Source organism: Rhinatrema bivittatum, chromosome 11, assembly GCF_901001135.1.
Source record: "Rhinatrema bivittatum chromosome 11, aRhiBiv1.1, whole genome shotgun sequence".
Taxonomy (NCBI): domain Eukaryota; kingdom Metazoa; phylum Chordata; class Amphibia; order Gymnophiona; family Rhinatrematidae; genus Rhinatrema; species Rhinatrema bivittatum.
The window spans coordinates 78,679,625-78,692,774 of NC_042625.1; the positions used below are offsets into that span (position 1 = coordinate 78,679,625).

The following is a 13,150-nucleotide window of genomic DNA, read 5'->3' on the forward strand; positions in this document are numbered from 1 at the left end:
CCGCACAAATTTTATCTTCTCTCTCACACACATGCACAACAACACATTCATTCTCTCACACACTCCCTCTCTCTAACATATATAGGCTGCCTCTTCCTCACCCTCACAGATACATCATGTGTATATGTATGTGTGCGTGCCTGTGAGAGCCTATATGTGACACATATAAGCTCTCACAAGCACCAAACATACCCAAACACACAAGCTATCACACAGATAGATTCACAGGCACATAGGTTCTCACCCAGGCACACACATACACACTTAGGATCTAACACAAACACACACTGCACACAGAAACAGACTCTCAGACATACACAGGCTCTCACTCATTCACACATACATACAAGCTCACACATACACATGGTCTCCCTTTATCATCGGGCCATGATGGGATGAGCTCCACCATGGTCCCGCGGGCCTCCTGTACTGTCTTCAGGCTATAGCGGGATGAGCTCCATCACAGCCTGCGGGCCTCCTGCTGTCTTCAGGCCTCAGCGCCATGGGCCTCCTGCTATCTTTGGGCCGTATAGCCCACTGATCTTCCTGCCGGGGGGGGGGGGGGGGGGGGAGCGGAAGTTGTGCGAGGGCATGCCACACGCATACCCATACCTGGAGAGCTGCCTGTTCTGTACCTCTTATTCTCTTCTATACTGGGACAAAAGGTGAGAAGCTTGTACTGTTGCTGTCCATGCTGTAGCTGCTTTGTGATGAAGCACTGTGAGTGAGAGTAAAGCTTACGCTGCAGCCACTTGTGCTGTACCTTTTCTGCAGTGTGTATGTGTCTTTGAGAGAGAGAGAGAGAGAGAGAGAGAGAGGAACTTACACTGCTGTGCCTTGTGATGAAACAGTGTGTGTTTGAGGAAAGTTACACTGCTGCCACCTGTGCTGTACCTTTTCTGTGGTGGGACAATTGTGTATGTGTGTGCATGTGCACACATGAGGGAATCTTACATTGCTGCTGCCTGTGCTGTATCTGTTCTATAATAGGGCTGTTTGCCTGTTTGAGGAAAGCTTACACTGCTGATGCCTGTGCTGTTCCTCTTCTGTGGTAGGGTAGTATACCTGTGTGAGTGCAAGCAGCTGCCCATGCTATATCTATTCTGTAGATATGCAGGGGATGTGCGTTTCCAATCTTGTTAAGCTGCTAGCACTTTTCATAGATACAACATTCAATAGTTCACTCCAAAAATATTAACATATGGCAAAATACATAAATAATGTATTTCTTATTGTGCAAATAATGATTTCCTTAACTATTTTCAGTAACCTATAGGTTCATGTCTGTGGTTATAGGGTTGATGAGAGATAGAAGCTGATATTGATTTCTCCCTCTCGGTTTCCACTGACCCAGGCACGTGAAATGGCCTGTGGTTAAGGAGTTGGTGAGAGTCATAGAAGGTTTGGTTTGTTTCCCTTGAGTTTTATGAAGCTGCTATTAATTTTTTATTTCATCAACTTCAGGTCTGTTAACTTCAGAGCATTCTGTATTGCATCAAATGTGACATTCCCCATGGTTTGAGTGAGGGAGAATCAAACAATGTTAACTCTCAGCTCAGAAGAGCAGTTCCTTAAATCCATGGCTGCTGGAAAAGTGCTGAAAAGGGTTATGGAGAGATATGAGATTGGGGTGAATTTCAGGCCATTGCATCAAATTAAAATCTATGAAGCAAAGCAGTCTGTGCATCAGTGGATGAAAATGTCATGTACAGAGGTAATTTCTTGGAGAAACAGCTGGAAAATAATTTTAAAAAATGCATGGAAGTGCATTTAATTATGTGGCAACATCTAAAGCAGCAATGATGTCAACAAAATGTTTTAAATCATTTGCTTAGTACAGCAAATAAAAAGGGCATTTGCATTTCCTTTTTCCATTTCTATTTTATTCCTAAAGCAACATATATTTTAATTTAATATGTGAAAGTTCCCCTTTCTCAGCCAAATACAATTATTTTGAAATAAAGTAAATTGGGTGTGGCCATTGTGTCACTAATCATTAACCAGTGCAACACATTTAAAATAAGTGTGATCCAATTGGAGAGGTGACTTTAAGGATGAACATTCGCTAGTTCCCTCAGCATTTACAAGCCTGACATCATTTCTTGTACAAAGGGTGGAGGATCAGTTGGAAGCTATTTTGAAAAAACGAAGTAAAAGGAACTTGGGCTTGTATATATTGAGGGGAAATCTTTTGAATAACTGTTCTGAGAAGAGGAATGAATTTACATAGTAGAACATTTTTTTCCATTCATGTTTGTAAGATAGATATCAATTTCATAAAATCTTCTACAATTCAAATTAAATATGTCCCTGTAAATTCATTAGACGGGACGATGAATTTCAAATGGCTCTATGCAACTACCTAAAATAGGGGTAGACAATGAATATGCATGAGGTATATTTGCATATAATGTAGGCAATGCATGCATATATACTATACTGTGGATATTCTGAAAACTGGACCTGCTAGTGGTATTCCAGGGCCGGACCTAAAATAACCTCTACCCAGTCCTTGCAAACCAAAGCAACAAAATAGAAAGCCGCAGTAGGACCGCTGTCCACGGTACTGAAACTTTTGCCGATGGAGTCTCATGGTGGTAAAAGTTGGTCTAGGTGTCTGCAGTCTGGAGACCCCCTTGCAGCACTTTGTCAGGTCATGTTGCTATCGTAGAAATCAGCAACCCCTTCAATAACTTCCTCTCCTTTTCCTGGGTGTTCAGTATGACTGTAAGCCCAGGCCGATCCGCTGCTGTAAAATCTCGAAGGCATTAGGAGAAGGATGTAGGCGGCCCACAGGGTGAAGAGTACGGTGAAATCTCTTCTCTTCACATCCGTTCGCAGAAGAAGACTGGATTTTTAGAGCTTTCTGACAGGATTCTCCGTAAGCCTACCCTGGAAAAAAGATGACAGTCTCCTAGAAAATTTGAAGAAAGAAAGAAAGATACATATTCATGCTGAGCAGTTCTACCTCAGTTTTTTTTTTTAAGGGTTTATGAGACATCTAGAGAAGTGTCAGAAAAGAAAATTAATTTTATTCTGATCGAGGTTACCAAACAGACACTTTTTCTCTAATTGAACACTTTGTTCTAATTAAGATGTGATAGGATAGGCAGTGCTGTACATGTTCTACATATGGTAAGACAGTGCAGGGACACCGTAAATTAGTAGCAGAAGGGAACCCGGATACCACAGTTCTGAGCGTGTTACGGTTGTAATAATAATTTGCATTTATACAGCACGTTTCTCTCAAACATGCACAAAACATTCATTTATTTATTTATTTATTTATTTATTTGCAGATTCTTATATTCCACCACTTCCAACTTAAAGAGTTCCGTGCAGATCACAAATTTACATCCATAATTCTATCATATTTCACAGCACAAACAACACTGACATACACATAGCAGCATGAACTCATACAATAAGAAATGGATAAAATTAGTGAAAATCAGGTTAATTAGAGACCTATGGTCTCAGAGCTGATATATTTATGAGAATGCTTTAAAGGTGCTTTACAATTTTAGCATTACTGAAAGTGTCACACCACCTTGCACTTAATGATGGTGGTGATATGCAGAATGAGTTGCTCGGGTTTAATAGTCCACTATTTTTGGATTGGGGGAGGGATGGAAGGGGGGGGGGGGAGGGGAGCTGCAAATTTTATCACAATGTTTTTTGTGGTTCCATGGGGGGAAAAATAACATGCAGAGCAGAAAACTGATTATTAGGCATGGCTAAAGGCATTCATATAGGCCAAGACCTCAAAACACTCACAGGAAAATGAAAACCTATATCCTTTAGATAGACATTCACAATACTGCAAGACCAACTGGGATTACATTAATATTTGGTGATATTTTCTCAACAGGTGCAATGCTTTGAATCTCACTTAGGAAACAAAAAAACAAACAGGAAAAAAAAATGCATACATCTATATTTTAACCATGTTTAATATTATTTTGAATTTGACATAATTACCAAGCAGCTAATCCAGTTGCCATAACAACTTGATACAGTTGTCCCCTGCTGCCACGGATGATTGGATTCGTTTTGGGAATGGGTTGTACCTTGTCAGAACAATCATTCTTGAAATGACACAGCACAATATTTAGACACTTCCAGCGTTAACTTTTTCTTTCTGCCCGCTGGCGGAGAGCTTGTTAAAGTGGAACTTGTGGCGTTCAGTCCGTGTGTGTAAGGCCCATTCTTCTCTGTTCATTGTTGCTTCTCTGTTGCAGGGTCCTGTCAGCTGTGTGAGAAGCACGCGCTGCCGGGACGTGGCCGGACCCACCTTGGGGTGTCCGCAGCTCTGTGTTCTTTTGCCACCCCTTCCAGCAAGGCAAAGAGTAGGCTTTTTTTTTTTTTTTTAAACTAAGCCCCGGTGGCATTTCCTAACCTCAGTTTGAAATCCACCTGGACTTAAAGAGTGCTCTAAATCCTTCACAGCAAAGAAAAGCTCCCAGCTCCCTGACATTTAAAGGGTCTGACCATGCTTGTCAGCTGTGTGATTGACGGCCAGAAACCATTTCATGTCAGATTTTTTTTTTTTTTTTTGCTCTTGCCTGCCAGGCACAGGCTCAGCCTTTCAAGTCCCAGCTGGTCTCGTTAGTATTCACGGTGAAAGACCAGCCTGGTTGCTGAGCTCCTGACTTTCCCAGTTCCAAATGTTACAGCTTCCAATACAGAACTGGCCCCGTCTCTGCAGGTTAGGAAGACGAACCATGTCAAGGTTTATTCTCATCTGACCTGTCTGCACTAATGTGGTGGGAAAAGTGCAAAGGAGCTAGGACGGCGGTGGATAAGAGCACAAAAGGGTTTAGGACCTGTTTATACCACCCTCTCCCTTTTTCTTGGCTCCTCAGTAAATATGCTTTTGTTGGTAGGCATGGAACGGAAAAAAGTTATTTCGTTTTAATAAGACCTCATGCCTCTTTCTCCTTTTCTCTACTTTTTCTTCTCTCTCTCTTTCTCTCCTTCTCTGGCTTCAGTTCATTTTTGGGGTCGATTTTAAAAGTGTTGCTTATGCTAAAATGCCCATATGCGCGCGCGTATATAGGCAGTGCGTGAGCAATGCAGAGTTTGAAAGCCACCGTTTCCGTGCGTACTATATGCACATGTGCGAGCAAACATTAAGGGGGTGGCAAAATGGTGGGGCCTGCATAACTCCAGATGTTAAAACCGGAGGCCTCACTGCATGGCAGCTTATTAACTGCTAACTTTACTGCTGCTCCTGATAGGAGCAAGTCTGCAAATCTGGCGGTTTTGGTCTTACACGACAGGGTCAGGGCCAGTGCTAGCTTTTTTGCTGCGAAAAGTTTGTGTGCTGCCCCCCCCCCCCCCCAATCATTCAGTGTCTCTCCAGGGCCCATCAAATAAAGCCCAGCTCTGTCCAGCAATCTATATCTTTAAAAACTGACACGCCTCCCACCCCAGAACCCATGGATAGGGAAGGGTATTAGGTACATTAGGCAAACCTTACAGCCTTGCACACACGCTACCCCCACCCCCCACCCCCCACATCCTTTACAGACACAACACAATTAAATTATGCATTTATAATACATTTTACATGAAAAAGAACATTCAAAAGTACAGTCTGCTCAGGCAAAAATATCACTTACTACATGCATATTATATTTACATGCACTTCTGTGGTGCCAACCAGAAAACTCTGCAACAAGTCACTTTACCCTCCATTGCCTCAGGTATAAAATTAGATTGTAAGCCCTTTGGGGATAAGGAAATACCTACAGTACCTGAATGTAATCTGCTTTGATGTCCACTTTGAAGTGCTGAAAAGCAGAATATAAAAATATAAATAAATAAGCAAATAAATAAGCAAATAAATAAGCAAATAAATAAGCCTCAACAGTCTAAATCTTGTGCTCAATGCTTCAAAAACAGAATTCCTGCTCATATCACCGGAAAACAATAACATACTTCCAAAACCACCCACACTCCTTCAAACAGCCCATGTAAGAGACCTAGGAGCCATACTAGACAATCGTCTCAACCTCAAACCATTCATTAATCAAACCACAAAGGATTGCTTCTACAAATTGCATATTCTGAAAAGAATTAAACCACTCTTCCACGCTCAGGACTTTAGAACAATCTTGCAAGCAATAATCTTTTCCAAACTATATTATTGCAACTCGTTACTACTAGGCCTCCCAGCTTCTTATACTAAACCTCTACAAATGGTTCAGAACTCTGCAGCCAGAGTCCTCACAAATTCCAGGAAAATCGACCACATTTCACCTATCCTCAAAAACCTCCATTGGCTACCAATCCATTATAGAATCATGTACAAAACCATCAACATCATATACAAAACTATCAACCAACACACTCAAATCGACCTACAAATACCACTTAAAAAATACACTTCCGTCAGACCCATCAGGGAATACTACAAAGAGTCACTCCAAATTCCAAAGGCCAAAACCTTCCAACATAAATCTTTGAGTCTCAGAGCCTTCTCTTCAGCAGGTCCAGCTCTCTGGAACTCTATCCCACCAGATTTGAGACAGGAGCCATGCTCTCTAACATTTAGGAAAAGACTAAAAACTTGGCTTTTCAAAAAAGCATTTCCAAGCCCTGAATAAAACTTCACGCAACAGCACAATTGGATCCAAATTCTGTGTCATATTTATTCATATTCTGTGTCATACTTAGCCTTCTGGTTACGTATGTTCCATCTCACAGTGATGTACCGCCACATTTATTCGCATAGTCTTATCTACTCATCTTGCTAATTTTTTACATTAATCGGCTGAAATGTAAATATTGCTCTGTTCTTTTCTCTCCCCCCTTCCAGTTCCAAGTTAATTTTTCCCTGTTTTATTGTAACTTTCTCACATCCTTTTTCTGATTCCCTGTATTTAAAGTTCAAGGTTTTTATTGAGAATATTGTTTACTACGCTACGTTATGTTTTTCACACTTTGTTAATTGTAAACCGGGTTGATGAGATGCCTGTCATGAAACTCGGTATAACAAAAACAATAAATAAATAAATAAAATAAAATAAAATAAATAAATAAATAAAAAAGACCCTTGGAACTCCTATGGAATTAGACTTTTTATAATGAGAATTGGGTGTGAGCTTGGCCTTCAGAAAGCTATGAATAAGTGGAATTACTGTTACAATATAGTAAACCTCCCATACCAAAAGAACCCTAACAACCTTATCTATGAAAAGACAACACTGCACACATTACACAAGGCCCTAGAACACCAATAAAACTCTTATTAGGAAACCAGGCTGCTATATATCCCTTCATAGAAATTATATGCCAACAAAATACCTCACCTCGATCACATAAGCAGATCACCAAATACAGAATATAGAGATCAGAATGTATAAACAAAAATGTGCTGAGAAGAACTGAACTGCAACCCACAACAAGCCAGCCTCTACATGCAGAGCAACAATGGAAAAATAAAAAACATTACCATTCTTCATAAAACATTAAATAATAAAATCAAGAAACATAAAACATCAATCATAATAGTAAAATCATATTTATAAAAATAATAAATATTTCAAACAGTTAATGAATTAGAACATACAAAATTTCCCACGCACCAATAAAATATTTCAAAACATCTGATGAATAAAAAATCAGAGGTAGGGATGCCCACATCTTATCTTCTCTCTCACACACTCACAAAATAACACATTCATTCTCTCACACACTCCCTCTCTCTAAAATACATAGGCTTCTTCTCCCTCACACACACACACACACACACATTATGTGTGTGTGTGTGTTTGTCTGTAGGTGACACATGGGCTCTCACAGGCACACAAACATACACATAGGCTCTCACCCAGACACATAGGCTCTCCCACAGACAGAGACATACACACACATAGGCTCTCACAAAGACACACATACACATGCACAAACACACAGGCTCTCAGACACACACATGCTCTCAGTCACTCACACACACACACATATATATATATATATATATATATATATATATATATATATATATATAAATGTTCATTGTATTAGACTATGGAAATTTATTTCCTGCTATTCTGTTTAATGTAAACCGGTATGATTTACATCGGATGTAAGAATGTCGGTATATAAAAATTAAAAATAAATAAATAAATAAATATACACATGGCCTCTTGTTATCTTCAGGCCATGGTGGGATGAGTTCCACCATGGCCCTGCCGTGAGGCGGATTATGGGAAAATATCGGCCTGGGAGATTTTTTTCAAAACCAGCCCACAGGTTATCTGTCTATCTAGTGCATTTTCCCTGCAGCACATGCTTCAACAGCTCCCAAAAGCAAGCCAAACTGACCTTTGAGAATTATATTATGTGACCTAGAGCCTGGCAAAATTGAGTCAAAAAATTTCCAACATAAATATCACATTTCTCCTAAATAACTAAATAGTTCAGCACACCCTAGACCAGGGATGATTAAACAGAGATGCAGTCATCGTTCAATCCATGCAATTGGTTGGCCCCCTCCCACCCACCCACAAAAGTTTGGTTACATCTCTCTTATAATATCCTGGATTCCTGGTCTCATGTTAAAGTGTCTTGTTAATCAATCAGTTCTTGAACTAGCTTCCAGTTAGTGTCAGACACCCACCCATATTGTCTTCTTAGATACAGACACCCACTTTGTATCTGAAAGTGTGTGTGCATCTCCCTGACCCAAATATACACACACATTCTTTCTCTCAACATGTGGGTATGACTTTGTGTCATAGAGAGAGAGAGAGAGTGCGTGTCAGACACCCTCCACACACATTTTATCAGAGAGAAAGACACCCACCCACACACTCTCAAAGAATCAATTTGTGTGTGTGCGGATTTCTCTAACACACACCCACTCTTTTTCTCAGACATGCACATTCCACTGTTGTGCTGCTGCTCATGTGCTCAATCAGTGAGTATCTCCACTCCAGCACTGTCATGTAAAGTTTTTGCTTGCTGCCAGCCCTTCCTCAGCCTGCAGCAGTCCCCCTTTTTCCAATTCCCATCCTTCTCAGCATCCCCACTCTCCAGGGGGCTCAATGGGTTCACAGTCAGCTGCCTCCTCTCAGAGCTCAGCCCAGCCACCTAAAAAAGAAGCCTCCTCAACACTGCACAGGCACTCTCTCATGGACACCCCCTCCCTTTCTTTGATTGTAGCTTGCCTCCACTTCTCCATGCCCCACCACCACCAGGGCATTCCCATTGACTGTGTGCTATACAGTGTCTGCTGCTTTTATAGTTCCCCAGGCTCTGTTCTGCCTACCTATTCCAAGTGATTCATGCTGTTCTCCAGGGCTGTAACAAGAAAAATTAAGAACTGGTCAAGACTGGGGAGAGCTACTGACCCCAAAGTAGCACAGCCAGGGCTGGTGCAAGGGTACTTACAAGCTTGCACCCTCTCACCCCTTCTCTCTCTCTCACACATACAATTTTACATGGAAAAGGACATTCAGTTTTTTGAGGTAAAAATATCACAGCATATTTACATGCACTGCTGTGATGCCAACCAGAAAATCCTGCAAACCCCCACCCCCACCCAAAAAAAAAAGGACACTTGGACCATATCGCATTAGGCAAATTCTAATGAGTGGTGGGTGTGGGCTTGACCATGAGTAAACCTAACTGCAATTACAATATAGTAAACTTCCCTTAAGAAAACCGCACAAACTGCCAGCACTTAAACAGTGACAACCCTACCTATGCAAAGACAACACTGCAAATATTACACCAAGCCCTAAAACACCAATACATGTCCTGTTAGGAAAATAGAACAAGCCAAGCTCTTATAAAGCCCTACACAGCAACAATATACTAGCAGATTACCTCACCTCGAAAACATATGAGGAATGCACCAAATACAGAATAAAGAGACCATAAAGTATATATAGAAGCATGCAGACAAAAACTGACCTGGAAACCACAACAAGCCATGCTCTGTATGCAGCATAACAGTGGAAAAACAGAAACACCATTTCTCATGAAACATCAAAAAATAAAATTAAGAAATATAAATCAATAGTAAATCCATACTAATAATAAGAATAAATATTTCAATAAATAATAAAAAAAGAGAAAAGAATAAATATTTCAAAACAACTGATGAACAGAACATCCATTAATTAAAAACTCATATATACATTTTTAAACATTTCCCAAACACCAACAAAATATTTTACAACAGCAGACACATCAAATAATATACAGTAATTAACTAAAGATAAACCCCCCCCCCCCCACTTTTGATACTTGGAAGCTTTTGATTCCAGTCACCATGAGATTATCATGGATTAGTTAGGGGTAGGGATGAAGAGGAGACACATAAACATTCTCCCTTCTCTCTCTCTCTCTCACATACACACACACACACACACACACACACACACACACACACACACACACACACACACACACACACACACACACACACTCTCCCCCCACACATGCTGGCTCCCACATATAACACTTCTTGTAAATATTAACTGCAATATCTGGGTCTACATGTAAATATTAACTGCAATGTTTGATTCTTCCAATGTTTTGATAACTTCCTTCTACACCCCCCCTCCAAGTTTGCCTTCACCCTGTTCAATGTAATTTTCCCTTTTGTTACAAGTTACTTGTAAACTGATATGATGTTACGACGAATACTGGTATAAAAAAACGATAAATAAAAAAAATAAATAATAGCACACTTGCTCACACACTCTCTCAAGTTCACACACACATGCACACTCACTCACATGCTCTCTCTAATTTATACACACATGCAAGCTCATTCACTAACCCACTAGCTTTCTCTCTCTTTTTCTACCCCCTTGGCTGCTGAGTAAATAAAAAAGAATGCTTTTATTTACACTGATCAGGAGGGATGCACGCAGGGCTGCAGTTAATAATCCTGGCGGTGCCCCATTGTGTGAGTAGGGCTGAAAGGCCCGATGCTTGGGGGGGGGGGGGGGGTAAGGACCTCATTTTTTTGCCATGGCTGAGCATTAGGAGGGACTGACAGAAGACAGCAGTGCAAGAGATCTGCTGGCTGCCTCCCACTGGCATAGGAAGAGACAGGTAGGGAAGTGAAAGGAAGCTGTAAGAGTGCTTCCCTCTGCCACGGTGCTTTAGAGGGTGGAGCGCCTGAGGCGAACAGGCCCAGGCCCTTGCTACCACGACCCTGGTTCGGGAAGAGAGTGGGCAACCATGGTGCTGGTTGGGGAGGGGGAAGGAGAGCGGGAAGCCAGCCCATGCTGACATTGCTGTTGTTGCTGCCCAATAAGCATTAGAAGGTAGTCCACGAGCCTTGGGGGAAGCTCCAGTTGCTATTGCAGGGCTGGTATTGGTCGCAGCAGCTCCACGAGCTGTGACCAACACCAATCCATGTGATTGGCTGGATGGGCCCAGCGGGGCAAGCCCGAAGCCCCAATAGGCCAATCCACCCCTCCTGTGGGCCTCCTGACATTTTTGGACCATGGTGGGATAAACTCCACCATGGCTCCGTAGGCCTTCCAGATTTGGGGGGGGGGGGGGGGTGTTGGGGGCTGGGGGCGGGCGGGAGAGCAGAAGCTGTGCGTGTGCACGTCCGAAAACAGCACATGGTCTCACCAGCGGCTTGCAACCTTCCTCCATGTTGGGCTGCCGGCGGCCCTGTGGCCTCTCCTGCTGCCGCTGGCTCGCTGCCTCCCCTGGGTGTGCCACCTCATGCAAATGCATAGCATGCACACCCGGTCACACCTGGCCTGAACAGGGTGAGGGGTCCGGGTCAACTGGGGGGCGTGCAGGATGAAGAACCAGAGGAGTCTGGATGACCTCGAGATTGACTGGGCAAACTGATGGACTAAATGGAAAACCGGAAATGTCTCTCGCGCAAGCATGTTTTAAAATCTGCTTACATCACGCGATAAAGCCGGCAAAGTCCTAGGGAGAATACACGAAGTAGGTTTGCTTGAGTAACCTCTTAAAATTAGGAGCAGACTTATGCCCGGTAGGCGTATTTTAAATCTTAAGCACGCAAGTGTACGTGTGATTTAAAATTCAAGCATATCTCCGCTTGTACACTGGTATGTGCATGTATGGGCACATGCATGCTCATTTTTAAATTAGCCTGTTAATTAGGCATAACTATTTGTACATGTATTGCCAAAGTAATATATAAAGCGGTCACAAAAGAATTATGACGTATAGAAGAGACATAAAACTGACAGCTCTTGGATTATGATGATGGTCAGTACTGAAGCAAATTTTTGAATATTTAGTCTGGATTTAAGCAGGTAAAATAAGGGGTTATGCGCATAGATTAACTGAATTCATTTATGTGGATTTTCAATCACCTAAAATTATGCAGGTAAATTCATACTGCACATAAAATTGGCAGCATAAAAGGGATGTTCCAGTGGACATTTCAGGGGCAGTTATAATTCTATGTCTATAATTTAAATATTCAAAGAGTATGCCCTTGCATGCTGCCAATAGTGCATGTAACTTATGCCATCATTTTGAAATGGGTAAGTTATGTACAGGCATAACAACCTGATGTTCAAACACAACATATGTGCTTATCTTCTGTTTGAATACCAGGTTGTTATCTCCATGCTTAAAATAAATGTGTCTCTTTGCAGTTATTTTTTTTTGGCTTGGAGGCAGGATATGGCATATTTTACTGCCATATCTCCAGTCTCTCTGAGGATTATGCAGAGTTTTTTCCATTTATCCCTCCATGTGAAGTCTTTTATTTTCTCTGTCAACTTTGGGAAATGTGAAAAAGGGATATGCTTTTCTTGAAATAAAGTAGGAAATTTTAATGAAATCTCCCGTTTTGTTTTGTTTCATGAAACAAAAGAAAAATGAGCAAGCTTTTGCTCACTTATCTTTTCATTTTCAAGAAGCCACCAGCTCTGTCTCCCCCCTCCCTCCCCACTGAAAAAACATTGCAGGCATCTCAAAATAAAACTAGAATTCCCCCCCCCCTTTCTGGGTCTTCCCTTCTTCCTCCCCCACTCTCCGGAGCTCCCTTACCCCATTCGTAGGTCTATAGAAATCCAAAGTGGGAAGGAACGATCCCCCAGGGGCTTAAAAAATAGTGCCAGCCAGCCCTGAGGTATAGAGGTATTTCTGTATAACAAAATAGTGCCAGCTTCAGGGTATGGCT

General features: G+C 41.7%; 1 long non-coding RNA gene across 1 annotated transcript in view; it reads right to left on the bottom strand.

Annotated features, from left to right (window-relative positions):
* Nucleotides 1-1,792: 1,792 nt before the first annotated feature.
* The window catches only part of LOC115073369, a 29,887-nt gene continuing 18,529 nt past the window's right edge, over nucleotides 1,793-13,150 (bottom strand). The window contains exon 3 of the long non-coding RNA XR_003851998.1: nucleotides 1,793-2,914. This is a non-coding gene — a long non-coding RNA (uncharacterized LOC115073369). The remainder of the gene's footprint in view (nucleotides 2,915-13,150) is intronic.